The following is a 16,261-nucleotide window of genomic DNA, read 5'->3' as shown; positions in this document are numbered from 1 at the left end:
TAGGTTTACACCTCAGCTAAACACACATGACAAGACGTGCCGTTCTTTTGTTGGTACAGGGTACATATGACACTGTACTTACAAAAGCATGTTTGCATATTTGCATACACAAGCTTTGTGTGCGTTTGCATCCACCAAGGCCCAATTCTGTCCATTGTGCTGATCCATTGTAGGAGGATTTGAAAAGTTCATGCTCATTAGCAGCATGTTAACTCATATTTCAGCACTGCTAGGTGCCTTAATCACCGCCAGCTAATGAGACTTGTGCTGACGCAGACAGGTGATGTCACTGCCCCTGAAATATTCTAGGTCAGGCCTGAGTTTAATCAATGATCGTTTTAACATCGCAAGATCTGAAGGAAGTGTTGCGGGTCAGTGGTTTTTCCATTCTGTGATATGTTTGAGTGTTTAAAACGAGTCGGACAAATGTGTCAAAAGATTCGGGAGGGAAGCAGACTCCCTCTCTCCTCCTTGGTCTCCACGGTAACAAGCCCGGGTGCCACTATTACAGTTACTCAGTGTTTGAGTGTCAGTGGAGTGTGTGACCGGGTCGACATTTAAACACTGCCATGATTCTTAGCACTCGGTGCAGAATAAGAATAAGTAAAGGGGATGGATATTTGTAAGTGTATGTGTGTGTTTGGGAAATCCAGTGGACAATTTTACTGTTCAGGAACCTGGAAGTGAGTATTGTTTAAGGTCATTGTGTCCCTTAACTTACTTAAGAGGGGAAAAAAATTGATTGTTTCCTGGACATTATGATTACAACCCAGATTCGATCTGGTAAAATAAAAGCACAGTCCGAGACATCTACAAGAACTTTAGAAGAATAATTTGTGGCTATTCATACATTTTCCTTTGGCTTACTACCTTATTTTTCAGAGTATGCCACAGTGGAAGGAACCGCCAACTAATCCAGCATATGTTTTACACACTGTACACTCCTGCATTCACAAAAACACTCATACACTACGGCCATTTTAGCTTATTCATTCACCTATACAGCATGTCTTTAGAGTGTGGGGGAAACCGGAGCACCTGGTGGAAACCCACGTGAACATGGGGAGAACATGCAAAATCCACATAAAAATGAATACTGGCCCAGCTGGGACTCAAATCTTAAACCTTAAATAAATGTCTTCCATACAAAAAAAGTTACTGGGTTCTTTAACTTACATACATTTTGTGTTCCACAAAAGAAACTTATATAGGTTTGTGTCAAAAATTGGTGTAGAAGAATTTATTTTTGGGTGGACTATACCGGAAATAAAAGTTTCCATTTACTCAGTATCTCAATGCCATCTAGAGGACATCATTAATTGTGTCATTGACTTAACCTTGTGTTATTTTGCAACCCAAGACTTCTTGGGAAAACAAAGAAATAAATATTTGTGTACATGCAAGTCTAGACATTAGCAGAAGAAAATAAAAGGTTAGCAGGTGAAAAACAAGTCTGATTTATAGAAACAGTTCACCCAAAATTAAACTGATTTTAGTTAGTATAGTATTATACAATAAAAGTCATTAAAGGGCATCTATGATGAAAATCATCTTTTATAAGCTGTTCGGACAGAACTGTGTATGTATAGTGTGTCCACAGTCATATTGAAGTGATTTAAACATACTAAGTCTCTTTTTTTAATTTTCTGACGTTAAAATAGGATCCAAATCCCTCCCATTTTGAGGCCCACCGCTTCAATCCCGGTTTGTGGACGTTAAATCAGGTTTATTTTGTACATTAACATAACGGATATCCATACAGAAGTGGATATTAATGTGTACCCTGTCACATTTGCCGTGCAAAAACTGTGTGCATGAACTTTGTAACAACATTTGGTTAGACTCGTCATTGCAGAAAGGCTTGAATTGAATCCACAACAAATACATCAAATAATCATTGGGGAAGTTCTTACTGTAGTATTTCTCACAAACGTTACGTGAGATCTGCTTTCTTCATGTCTGTCACTGTGCTGTTTATCTGATGCAGCTGGACTGATTGAGGCACACTCTTACAGGCACGTAGGAATGGTGGGCGAGGAGAACTAGCATTAAAGGCACAGGACAAAAAAAACAAAAAACAGCTACATTGTGTTCAGAGCAACAAAATTCCAATATTCTGAAAAGTATAATAAATACTCTGATGTTTTGAGCTGAAACTTTATAAACACATAAGCTTTACATGTAATCTACAAATTTCGATCATCAATAAAGGTTAGACTTTTCATTCCTTTAGGCAACCTGAACTATGGGTCCAACCTAAAATATGAGTTCTGTCTTGGTTAATGTGACCACTGTGAAACTTGGCTTCATGTCTCATTGTAACGCTGACACCATGAACTCTGGGATTTTACACGCTTGTGTGCGCTTAAGGGGGTTTGTGTTATGAAGAAACCGGCACCGGTGCCAGCAAGAGGATGAGAGCTAGAGTTTCTTTCCCTTTATAGGAGCGCCAGGTTTCTGATTTTCTTTCTAAAGGGAGTATGCTTCCTTCTTCAGTTCTTATTTTTTATGTGTGTGTGTATGTGTGTGTGTGTGTGTGTGTGTGTGTGTGTGTGTGTGTGTGTGTGTTTGTGTGTGTGTGTGTGATTGGGAGGGTTTACCAAGACACACCCTCTGTTATAGGAAGATTTCCATGTGATTTCTCTTTCCCTTTTTTACAGTACATCTGTATTGGTGTTCCCAGGGCAGGTGGATGGGGGCGATGGAAGGATGCCTGTTTGTTGTTAATTGCTGTGAATGAGGCCCATGGGATGAACCAGGTAAGGTGTAATCCTAAAATGACAGGTATTGCTGTTTGAAACTGTGACGTTTGTTTGTCGATGTACAAACCATTGTGTTTATGTTAGCGTGGGAGAATTTCAAGCAAAGTCGAGAGTTTAGCTCTGTCCCAAAATGTGCTCATGTGAATATAATTTCATAAATAGCCGATTGGAATTGTTTACACGGGCATCAACTTGATTCTTCGCATGAAGAAAGAAAGGTGAAACTTTATTTGAGGTTAGCATGTTGCTAAGCTAATGATGCAAATAGTAAAATACGATAAAATACAATACAAATTAACCAAAATCGGTTCATTCTAAGTTCAGTATAGAATGAACTGTATTCCATTCATCATGTACTAGATTTTTTGGGAGTCAATGAGCTTGTTAGTGCATTGTGGGATTGGTGTATTTGCAAAGGATACTTGAGATGCATTAAATGCTGTTTTGCTGGACAGATTAGTAGGCTGTGCATCTATTTTGTGTCATTCGCAAAATGCGTTTTCGCATGTGTGTGTGAGAGAAAGATGGACAGAAACTGAGAGCTGAAAGTACGTCAAAAGGAAGGTAACTCAATCTGGGCAGCTGTGAGCCATTCCGCTGCTGTGCCACGTCTCAGTGCATTGACGTAGAGAGAATACCTGCTCCAGTTGTATGCTTTTGTGTGTGACAGCGGAACGGTGGAGGTTTAACAGCTAGCCAGGCCTAACATAAAGGTGAATAAAGCTGTCAAATAAAATGTCAGTGGAGGATAAAGCTGTAAGTCTGACGTATGTGCCAATGTTTCTCGCCTCCTCTTCAACATGCTCCTGGGCAAACAGTGGGGAATGTGTGTGCGCAGACAAATCATGCCCCTGGAAAGATTTGAGAAAACATGTTTGGCGACGCGGAGTTGAGTAACTTTGAAGGAACTTAATTTGCCTTTCTTATTGAGCTGTGAGAAAGTGACAAGGCAGGATTACATCACTGTTATAGTGGCCAATGGTGGGGCTGAGCAAACACATGAGAGTGTGCGTGTGGTTTTATGAAACGTTTCTGGCATTGGCGTGCCTCCAGGATTTGGCTTTGTATGTCAGGTAAGCCTCCTGAAAAAGCTGAATTACATGCATGATTCCTTTTGTTTGTCATTTTTATTAGTAGTTTTGTTTTAGCCAGTCACAGCAAGTCATTTGTTCACACCTAAAGTGAAAATACTGGTAATGCAACACTTTTACAGCCATTGGGAACATGTACCTCTTTTCCGCTAGTATGAACCAGGTCTGATGTCACTGCATTACATCTCATCTTTCTCAGCAAGACAACGTGAAAAGGCCAAAAACAAGCACATCATCAACAATACACTGCTATTAATGTTAATAACTTTAAAAATTTGTATTGGAATCCATGGTGTTCATGCAACCCTTCATAATTTGAATCTAGACTCATTCTGATAACGTACCCCTATATACATTTACAGAGAGAGCAAAATACGTCCCAGGAGCTACATTTTTTGCAGTTTTTGTTTTCGTAAAATATGCCAGAAGCCGATGTGTACGCTTTTTCAGATCTCAAATTTCTCTTGTGAGTGCAATTCGCGCCTGCTGTTCTCACATAAATCCACCAGAGGCCGCTGTTGAGTAACTGACTGACTAACTAACTGACCAACCTACCAATACCTCCACCCACCTCAACAGACAACCAACCACTTCAACAGACATTTAACTGACTATAAGAAACTTTGCAAGTACATGTCAACTTACACCATGCAACTTGAATTCAACAAACGGACCATCAAAATAAAGTGTGACTGAAATGTGTAGGACTTAAAACTGGAACTTCTTACAATGAGTTTCAAGGATTGTTTCGGTAATGCTTTAGTTTAACTAAAAATTCACACCATTTACTACAGGCTTATTACATGCCTATTATTAAGATAATAACTGTTTATTAGCACTTATGATGCATGATCTTATTTTATATCCCTAATCCTACCCATTACCTAAATCCAACTTCTACCTTACCAACTATCAATAAGTAGCAAATTAGTAGTTTATTGAGCTAAAAGTCTTAGTTAATGGTTTCTTAATAGCATGAATTGTACAATAAAACAAAACATGACCTTGTTTTTTGTATCTATGAGATTGAATTGTGACCGGAGTTACGTAGAATGACTCCCAAAATGAATCAGTTTAGTTTTTACCACTTGTTTAAATTGTTGAGTCTGGTTACAGTACACTGTCCGCGCGGTGTTCATTGAATCATTTGTGAGGTGTTGAGGTCAGTGGCAGACTCAAGCAAGATTTGTGAATGGTCATATAAAAGCATGACATCATATTAGACTCTTTCAGAGCTGCAAATAATATCCGAATTGAATCTCGAAGGCAGCCAAAACATTTTTCTGTTTAATTTGTATGCAACAAAAATTCAGTCTGTAAATGTGTTTACGGTTTTACTCATATTACATGTCCACAATGAAGGACTTTGCCCTTTCAAATTATAACCTAAAGGAAATGTTGATTTAACTTGTACATTATGTGCCAGTGGACAATGAAGTACACTGCAGTCCATGGTTGGCGTGATGCCCGGGCTTTCTTATGAAAGCTAGATTAATATTTCCGCCTTGACATCCTCTCTCTCTCTCTTTGGCTTCAGACTGTTAGGATTTTATTGAATGAATTAAATGTTTTTTTCATCTCATAACTAGAGCACAACCCATCAATACCCTGCATTTACAATCATAAGCAAACTATAATTAATCATTTATCAGTGGTGCAGATATTGAAAAACTGACCTGTTTTTGTGGTGTTATTGATTGATGTCCGATCTGTGAAATCATTGAAGCAAGACGTCATTTAGGGACTTGGCACTGAAAGAAATCATTCAGTGAGAGAGAGATGAGTCTAAGGGGAGGACTATTTGAAAACACAGAGGAGTCATCAGTCTAATGGTTAAAAGACAGGTTACAATTATCCCCAAAGAAATAACAGTGTAGGCGGTTGTTTTGTTTTATAGTGCATGTCTTTGATAGAGCGTATCCTTGGCAGATTTGGTTTCATCCTTGCATGGGACGTTATCAGGCGGTCATATTGTAACATGAGGTAGGTGGTAACCCAATTCACAAAAATACCCAGCCGCATAATCGTGTCAGAGCTGTTTTAGGGTTTCGAGAGCTCAGTGACGAGTTTACAGCTGGTGGTGGAAAATGGGATTCACTTCTCGCTATTAATTGGTTCTAATGCACACAAAGATGATTTGGAACTTGAATTTACTTAATTGCGATTGAAATAAATTTAGCAGGCAATGTGTTCTGGGAAATTGAAAGTGCTTCAAAGCTGGTTCCAAAGTTAAATAGTTCAATCTAATCTTATTTTATCTTTCTTTCTATCTGTTCATCTTTACATCAATCTGTCTTTCTGTCCGTCTGGACATCCATTCATATTATATATTTATCCATCCATCTATCCATTCATAGTATCTCCTTATCCATACATCATACCTATTTTTGCCCTTTTGTCCATCAGTTCATACATCAAACCATCATTTCCATTTATCTGTTCATCTATTCATCTGTCCTTCGGTCCATCTAACTCATCCATCCATCCATTTATCCATCCATCCATCCATCCATCCACATATTTGTCTTTCGAATCCAACTGTCCACTCATCCATCTGTCCAGCCATCCATTCACTCAATTGTCTATCCATCTTTCCATCCATCCACTCATTTGTTCTTCAAATCTGACCATTAACTATTGTTCTTCCATCCATCCAGCCATCCAACCACTTATCTGTCCTTCAAATCCAACCATACACTCATCCATCCGTCTGTTCATCCAACCAACCATCCATCCATCCATCCATCCATCCATCCATCCATCCATCCATCCATTTGTCCTTCATATCCAACTATTTACTCATCATTCCATCCATCAGTCTATCAATCCATCTATCCACTAATTTGTCCTTCAAATCCAAGCATCAACTCATGTTCTTTCATCCATCCAGCCATCCATTCACTCATTTGTCCCTCAAATGCAGTCATCCACTCATCCGTCCGTCTGTTCATCCATCCATCCATCCATCCATCCATCCATCCCTCAAATTCAACCATCCACTCATCTGCCCATTCATCCAACAACTCATCTTTCCATCCATCCAACAACTCATCTGTTCGTTCGTCCGTCAATCCATCCATCCATCCATCCATCCATCCTCTAAATCCAAAAATCCACTCATCTGTTCCTCCATCCATCTACTCATTTGTCCTTCAAATCCAACCATCCATCCTTTTATGTGTCCATCTACTGTATCTATTTATTTCTCACCATCCGTCTATCGATTCATCAGCCTTCAAACTTTGTTTCATTTAAAACAAAGCTTTCTTAAACCATTAATAAAAGTTTGTTTCAATTTTTTGATCCATTCATTTGTTTATAACCTTTTTGGAAATCCAGGCCCATTATAAGATCTAACCCCATTTCAAAGGACAAGGACACTGTGAATGTGAAAAAAGAACTATTAAGACAACTATAACTAAGAGTTATTAGCCATTAAATACATAAGCAGTTATTGATTTGCTTGGTACAGACACACACACACACACACACACACACACACACACACACACACACACACACACACACACACACACACACACACACACACAATGATTAGCTTGTCTGTGTTTTCATTTTTCTCACTTCACACAGTGCAATTCCCAATAGATGGTTTCTGTTGTGTGCGGTGGACTGTAACGTTACCCGGGCCCCACTCTGGGTTTCTGGGAATGCGAGTCACGTTTACTGTAATTTTTCTTTTTTTCTCTCCAGCACTTCAGTTTTGGGAAGTAGCCTTGGCTCAGAGCCCTCTTTTTAGAGATCTCCGCTTTATGACTCGCTGCTGTGGTTAGCTGGAAGTCTGACCCTGTGCCTCTGACAAGCCATCAAAGCAAAGAGTGTGTGAACAACACACAGGCGACTGTGGCGGTGTTATTTTTCCTTTTGCTGTTAATCGCTGCCGAGATGGACTCCCTGACAGATGATCTGATTTAGGGCCTGTTTGCGGCGTGAGTCAGAGGAAGTGCGCTTCAATGCAAGTGCACTGAAATGAAGAACAAATGTGTTACACTGTAAACCCAGGGAGAGGGGGGAAACAGACATCCCTAAGGATCGCGAAGGGAGCGGGGAGATACGTGAGCTGTAGCCGTCGGCTAGACGTGAGTCAGTTAAGACTCATGGTTCTTATTTAATTATGCATACTGTACAGTTATATTAGGGCCTAGGAGACTTCCAAGAAGCTATTCCCTCACAGACAGGAATGTGTCATTTCTCGGAAATCGGTGTTAGTTCAAATATAAATGGGATGGTCATTACACATCGTGTTGAGTTCTGGGGTGGAGAGGTTTAAACTCACAACTGGTAAGTGGAAGGTCACTGGTTCAATTGCAGGAAAGTCTCAGACATCATGCTTCTGCCCCTGAGCATGCTGTTTAGATGGTTAGTTTTTACAAAAAAGGAAATCTGTCATCATTTAATGATATTATTGCAAACCTCAAACACACATAGATGGTGAGCTTTTTTGCGTGTAATCAAAATAATGTGGATGGAAGCTTATCTTGTATTTATTTTCTTTGAATTGTGAGATTGTGACTGCAAACTTATGAGATAAACTGGCTTACGTAGAGTTGGAAACAGCATTGTTTACATCCTTTTAACTCCATATAGGTTAAGCACTATACTGGCTATTTTTAAAGACCCCAGGCATGTTCACTTGAAAAACTGGCAAGGAGGATAAGGAATGATGTATCCAATGTAGGCCTGGGCCATAAGGCAAAAATGCAGTCTCCATAATCATATTCCATATTGAACGATGGCGATATATTTCGATACAAGTTGTTATTGCTTCCAGATTTAAGAGTCCCCCAACAATGACTAAAGCCACAAAAATTAGAGAATCCATTTAATGGCATAACATTTTCGGTGGCCAAAAAATCGGTTGATCTTTGATATCAACATGCTTCTAGATTTCCATTGTTGCACATTTCTGCTGTGTGATTGGCACTTGGATCAATATAGAGTAAAAAAGTCCAGAGCGTATCATCGATATAGATATAAACTGTATCGGGATTCGCTATAATATCGTTTATCAGACCAACCCTGTTCCAATGTATCAATTTCTGTGATCAGTTAGAAACTTCTTTGGTTTTAACTTTTTAAACTTCTAAAGACTTTGCATTTATTTTTCCCTCCTCATTTTACTCTATAGCTTTACGCTATAGCTTTCATTAGCATTTAGCACTACACTGGCTACTTTCAAGGTTAGCGTGATTTGTTAAATTGTGAATTCTCCAATGATTTTTACATATTTACATGTACTAGAAATGAGACAAGTAATGCAATAAGTTATGAGGTTACTGTGTTTTTTACTTATTTTTTTACGTTTAACAATTCTTAATGAACTGCTCGTTAACCCTTCCCTAGAGAGAACAAAAAAAGATTAAATCAGAATTGACTGATTTAATAAACAGGTTTAATGTTATAATCTAATAATAACACAGTTTTGGGGCATAAATAATCATGCAAATACAAGTAAATTGGCAGTAAACCTTGTAACATGAGCTATTTAAAACACCCCTCATATAAACTTTGCATCCAGCAGCTGAAATTCATGTTAAATATAATAAGATCATCCACAAAAATAACTGCGACTTTTCATTTTTTTCCCTACGTATCTCCTCACTGACAAATAATTGTTTCTACTGGCCTAAGCTGGTAAATCTGGTCCCTGATTAAATAAATATGCAAATCTGTGCCAGTCTGAGTCTACAATTATATACAATAGAGTGGTTTGACTTATAAAACCTTGTTAATACAGGTATACGTCAGTAAAAAGATCATATCAGTTCATGAGCCCTTTACAGGGATAGTACACCCAAAATTCTGTCATCTTTTACTCACCCTTTATGTGTTATAAACCTGTTTGAGTTTCTTTCTGTTGGAAATCGCTAGCCATTAACTTCCAAAGTATTTTCTTTTTCTACTATGAAAGTCAATGAATACTGGTTTCCAACATTTTTCAAAACATCTTTTGTGTTCAACAGAAAAAAGGAACTTAAGCATATTTGAAGCAATAAAGGTTGAGGAAACGATGACAGGATTAAATATTTGTGTGAACTATCCCTTTAAGCTCTGCATCAGGGAGTTTGTGTATGTGAAAGCAGGTAATGCTGGTGAGGAGGTTATCAGTGAGAGCGGACATGCGTAATAAGCAGCACACTGCGGTGAAGAAATGTAAAATTACTGATCTGCGCAGTGGTGTTTCTGTTGGCAAGGCCATTCCAGATGAGTGCAGGCTGGGTTTCCCAGGAGCGCTTCTCAGAACAGCTCATTTAGTTCAAGACATGCTGGGAATTTGTAGTTGCAGGTCATTGCAATCTTCTTCATCCTTTGTTAAAAGCACTCGGTAAAAACACATATTTGTGAGGTGGTGCTATGCATATTAAAGTGGCACACTAAACTATCTAAGCAGTGTTGTGACGAATAACAAAACAGGCAGTGTTTAGCATGACTCAGGTTAACATTGCTTTCTTTAATGCTAAAGCTAAAGTCGTGTTTATGATATCATGAGCAGATAAACTTGTCCTTTTGGTAAAAACACATATTTGTGAGGTGGTGCTATGTTAAAGTGGCATAAAACTATGCAAACACAGTGTTGTGATGTATAATAAACAGGCTGTGTTTTGCATGACTCAGGTCAGCATCACTGCCTTCAATGCTAAAGCTAAAGCTAAAGTCGTTTTTGTTTATGATAACATGAGCAGGTAAACTTGTCCTTTCTGTAAAAACACATTTGTCAGGTGGTGCTATTTTAAAGTGGCATAAAACTATCCATGCATAGTGTTGTGAGGGATAATAAACAGGCTGTGTTTAGTATTACATATGTAAGCATCACTTCCTTCAATGCTAAAGCTAAAGTCGTGCTTAAAAGAGATAGCATGAAGGGATAAACTTGTCCTTTCGGTAAAAACACATATTTGTGAGGTGGTGCAATACATATTAAAGTGGCATAAAATTACCCAAGCACAGTGTTGTGAGGGATAGTAAACAGGTTGTGTTTAGCATGACTCAGGTTACCGTAACTTCCTTCAATGCTAAAGCTAAAGTAGTGTTTGTTTATAAAAGATCACATGAGCAGATAAACTTGTCCTTTTGGTAAAAACACATATTTGTGAGGTGGTTCTAGTATAAAACTATCCAAGCACAGTGGTGTAAGGTATAATAAGCAGTCAGTGTTTAGCATAGGTTAGCATCACTTCCTTCAATGCTAAAGCTAAATCCGTGTTTGTTTATGATAACATGAGCGGATAAACTTGTCCTTTCGGTAAAAGCACATATTTGTCAGGTGATGCTATACATATTAAAGTGCCATAAAACTATCCAAGCACAGTGTTGTGAGGGATAATAAACAGGCTGTGTTTAGCATTATATAGGTTAGCATCACTTCCTACAATGCTAAAGCTAAAGTCATGTTTGTAAGAGATCGCAGGAGCAGATAAACTTGTCCTTTCGGGAAAAACACATATTTGTGAGGTGGTGCTATACATATTAAAGTGGCATAAAACAGTGTTGTGACGTATAATAAGCAGGCTGTGTATAGCATGACTCAGGTTAGCATGACTTCCTACAAAGCTAAAGTGGTGTTTGTTTATAAGAGATTGCATGAGCAGATAAACTTGTCCTTTCTAGCACAGTTCCTGGAAACTCTCAATTATCTTTTCTCTCCCTGCCTTATTTTTCTGTCATTTGGTCGTGTTTTTGTAGGGTATTTACTTAGGCTCTAAATTTGGCCCACCCGTCTGATAGGGTTGTTAAGGGTTGTTTATCTGTTTTTGCCCAGAAAGGAACATTCTCCTGCGGCTGTGTCACACAGCGCGTGTACAAGTGGGCCAAAGTTCAGCCTCTTCCTGTAAATAGATCAAAAGGAACAGCCAGATGTCTGAAATTCCCCATCAAATGTCCAAGAATTCCTGAGGACTCGCACCGAGAGCATGCTTTGGGCCGATGTGCTGCCAGAACGGCTGTGGATGGTGCCAGGAGACAGAGAGAGGGAAAACATTTCGGTGTGTTATGAAAGAAACGTGTTGCGTTATGTACAGCTGTGTGTGGGCGCCGTTTGCTTATGTGTTTATGTACAAATACTGCATCTATAAAAATATATTCACGGGGGGTCTGAAAGCACATTCAAATCTGTAATTCAAAGCAACTTTTAAAGTTTAAGAATTATTAAATGGTTTAAGTCTGTGTAACTGGAAATTGCTGAGATTTATGTTAGTACGTTAATGTACTTCCAACTGAAGCTGATTATTGAATAGGGGGCGGGGCTTTCTTTTTGTGCATCATTCACTTGTGGCAAACTAATGGTAAGAAGGATGGGTTAGACTATTGTTGCTGAAGCTGCCAAACTGATGTCCACACAGAAGTACAGCCAATGCAAAGGTGGAAACAAATGGTCAGATTTTAATTGAAGATTATCAATAATTTTTCTTTCAATGATAAATAGTAATAAGCAATTAAAATAATAATGATAACCTATTAATAAAAGGTCAACCAGGTGGTTATGATGCCTGTTAAAGGGTTAAGTTGGCCTGAATAATTGTTCACCTAAAGACTAGCAATGAGCGCTGACAAAATGGCCATAGCAAATTTTGATTTCACATGGAATTTGAGCACCAAACATTGTCTCAATCTGTTATTCTTCTTTATGTACTTAAAAAAAATCATTGCAAAAAGGACTCATTTGCTCTTGATTTTCTATGACCAAACCAATAATAATAATAATAATAATAATAATAATTATAATAATAATAATATGAATAATAATATGAATAATAATAATAACAAGGTTTTAGTAATTGTGTTTTTTGACAGTTTTATAAAAAAAATCATCCATTTTATTACAAAAAATTTTAATAAATTAAATATAATTAAAAAAACAATTAATTGCCAACTAGTTTAAATAATTTTTGTATTAAGTAAATTATAATTTTTTTATTAAATTCAACTTGAAAAATAATAATATTTGTTAATGTTGTAGAAATTGTTGCATTTGTGTCATTGTATTCATTTCTAAATGTCTATTTTAGTTTAATTCATTTTTGTTATATTTTTAAATATAAAAATTTTATGTATGCTGTTTTATATCTTTATAAATATGTTTTATATATTGCTGTTGAATTTTTTTGTTCTACTAATCTTGCATTAATTGCATTAAGTTAAAAACTTTTCTTTTATTTAACATTTAATAAAATTCTTCTTAGCTTTATGTTTTTTTTTTCTTTTAATTCTGCACTGGATTTTTTTCCCAATTTATTAATATTATTTTTTTAAATGTCAATGTATGTGTGTATGTGTGTGTCTGGTTTTAATCAAACTCACACAGTAGCAGTAGCACCTTTCAGCCTTGATTTATAAATAGTTGACAGTCTCCTTTAGAGCAGCTTCTCATTAAAGAAAGGAAGAGCGAGAGAATGAGTGCACGACCTGCTGCCTTTATAGCCATTACTCTCCACGGCCCTTGTCTGAACTCAGGAGAGCAGGCCAAACCATATTAACACCACACTCAACCTATTGACGGATCTGCATTCTCCCTGCTAAAACCATCTGTCCTCACAGCGCTGACTTTACATCCCCGAGTCACACCAGAGAGCGTTTCATGTTGAGAAATAGTCAGGTTGTTGGCAATTAATGTCTTACCCTGCTCATATAATCCATCAAATGTGTACATACATGTTGGTGAAGATTTAAGTGCATTTAAAGGGTCATGATTGATTCACTCTTTACTTAAACCTTCTTCTCTTGAACAAGGTTGCTGGGAGACAAATACTCAATTTTGATATGTACCCCTGTATACATTTCTGGAGAATGCAAAATAAGTCCTAGGAGGTACTTTTATTTTTGCTGTTTTTGTTTTCGTGAATTCTCCAGAGGTCGCTGTGTGCGCTTTTTTTAGATCTCATCTCTCTTGCGAGTGCCATTCGCACGTGCTGTTCTGCAGTAAATCCACCAGAGGCTGCTGTCGACTGACTGACTGATGACCCCACCCACCCCTTCTCTAAATCCAACTGATAGTGTTTTCAAAAGCATCAATTGACCTACCCACCACCTTTCCCAAACCCAATCGACAGTGTTTTCAAAAGCAATCCAGAAAAAGAAAGCCTGAATTTACCACCTTTTCAGATCTTACCACGTTCTCACCCTGTTATTTACTTGTTTTTGCCTTTTTTTTTTTTTAGTTTTACCTGCTTTCTGAAGGAGTTCTTCATCTGACTCAAACCCCGTCGTCGCAGTCAACTCCGTCTCAAATCCGCCACCATACGCAGCGAGCTACTGGGCAAACTGGTAACAGCAGAAGTCATCCAAATGGAAGTAAGCAGCCAGCTGGTAGCGCGAAAAGAAACAAAAGCCCCCCCATAGCATTCATTTTTAAGACAAAATGCAGCCATACAAAGCTCTGGCTACATAATGTGCGCTCTCCAGAAATGTACACAGGGATATGTTTAAACAATGAGCCTGTGTTGAACAAATAGGTGACGGTAGTTGTTGGAGATTTATTTTCCACTATGATTTCTATACATTTCAAACTGCTGATGTTTATTTAAATTATTATTTTTTAATTAATTCCAAACATGTTTAAATATTTATTTTTAAACAACACAAAACCAAAGTTTTAAAATGCAAAGTTGAGATGACTTGGCAGTGTAATTTCTAATCACATGTACAAAACCTTAAAGCATGCACTGTTTATTTAACATTTATCTTTGCTTTGTTGCATTCACCCATGCCTGTAGTTTGTTTATCACGTTATGCATCATTCACTCCCCTACAGAATCATCTCAGTCAATCAAAATCAATACATTTAATAACACTGCAGGCACCACTTCACATTGTTAACTTGCTTATTAGCATGCATGTAATTGAGATATTGGCTGCTTAATAGGTCTTATAAAGCACATGTTCTGCATTATCTTATTCTACATCCCTAATCTAATCCAATACCTTAATAACTATTAATAAGGAGCAAATTAGGAGTTTAATGAATCAAACCTAGAGCGAGAACGAACACTTAAAATAAAGTGTGACCAAATTTTTTTTCCAAGTATAACAAAGTATATAACAAAGTATACAATATTGTGCTGCCCTACTTCAGAGTTAAGAAATCAATATTCAGTTTAAATAACCTTGGTTTTCAAAGAAAAGAAAAGAAAACATTTATTAATTCCACCAATTGTCATTTTTTATTTGAAATTAGGATTAAAACATTAAACAAATATCATTTTAAATTTAAACACATAGCTAATAAACACAGATAAAAATGGCCTTTTTATTTTTTTCTATTCACAGACACATATACTTTTCCAGACAATCTATCGATATGCTCATGTACAGGGAAATGAAACAATATTTCGCAAATGTTAAAACATATTTAATACACAGATTAGATTCAGCTCATTGTTCATGTTAGCTGCTGTTCCTGGAACTGTCCTGTTTAATTATTGACCCTCGAGGACCCATTTACAGGAATACAGCGCTGCTCTGGGATCAGTTAAAGGTTATGTTCACTTGAATGTGAGTCATAACTACGCTTGTGTACATTTGTCATAGTTTGACAGGATTAAAATAAAACACACCTGCCTGCTGTGATTCACATCTGACTCACACTTTATCTCTCTCTCTCTCTCTCTCTCTCTCTCTCTCTCTATCTCTCTCTCTCTCATGTATATAACTACAACATCATCACCAGCACAGATTCCTAGTAAATGGGCCAAACTGCTGATCCGAATAAAGGAACGATCTGCTTAAATCAAGACACTGCAGGTTAAGAAAGTAAACAGAAATATCTAATAGTTATCCCCATGTTTCCTCAATGATTTGTTAAATTACTGTATTTCACATTTTTTGAAATGTTGTTTAAATATTTAAATGAGGCAATAAATATCAAACATTTTCAACACAGGCCATTCTGTAAACGTAGCACTATATACATTTCTGGAGATCATGATTTATGAAGCCAGAAGAACGTATGGCTGCGTTTCGTCTTTAAAATAAACGCTCCGGGGTGGTATGATGCCATTCCTTTTCGCGCTTACAACTGACCGCTTACCTCCATTTAGACGGCTTACCAGTTTGTCCAGTTAGCTTGCCATATACGTCGGTGGACTTGAATTGCAGAGAGGAGTTGATCACGACGACGGTGTTTGAGTCTGGTGAAGAACGGTTCCAGAAAGCAGATAAGACAATAACAAAAGACAAAAAATAAAATAAACAAGTTAATAACAGGGTGAGAATGTGGTAAAACGCGTAAAAAATCCGGCGAGGGTTTTTCTTTTTCTGAACTGCTTTTTAAATTTGTCGATGGGTTTAGGGAAGTGGCTGGGTGGGTCAATCGTTGCTCTTTAAAGTATTATTGGTTGGGTTTAGTGAAAGCGGGAGGCGGATCAGTCAATCAGTCGGTCAGTCAGTCATTCG

The 16,261-nt window shown here is 37.5% G+C and overlaps 1 protein-coding gene across 3 annotated transcripts in view; it reads right to left on the bottom strand.

Moving 5' to 3' along the window:
- asb13a.2 (ankyrin repeat and SOCS box containing 13a, tandem duplicate 2) overlaps nt 1-16,261 on the bottom strand; it is a 170,071-nt gene that overhangs the window by 19,531 nt on the left and 134,279 nt on the right. Inside the window, exon 9 of one of the 3 annotated variants that reach the window (XR_012401613.1) lies at nt 5,530-5,604. The exons of the other annotated variants lie outside the window; for them this stretch is intronic. The gene's annotated coding sequence lies outside the window, so the exon portion shown is untranslated. The remainder of the gene's footprint in view (nt 1-5,529; nt 5,605-16,261) is intronic. 3 annotated transcript variants of the gene reach the window in all.

This window comes from Danio rerio, chromosome 4, assembly GCF_049306965.1.
Source record: "Danio rerio strain Tuebingen ecotype United States chromosome 4, GRCz12tu, whole genome shotgun sequence".
Classification (NCBI taxonomy): domain Eukaryota; kingdom Metazoa; phylum Chordata; class Actinopteri; order Cypriniformes; family Danionidae; genus Danio; species Danio rerio.
This window is presented reverse-complemented; position numbering and strand designations above follow the sequence as displayed.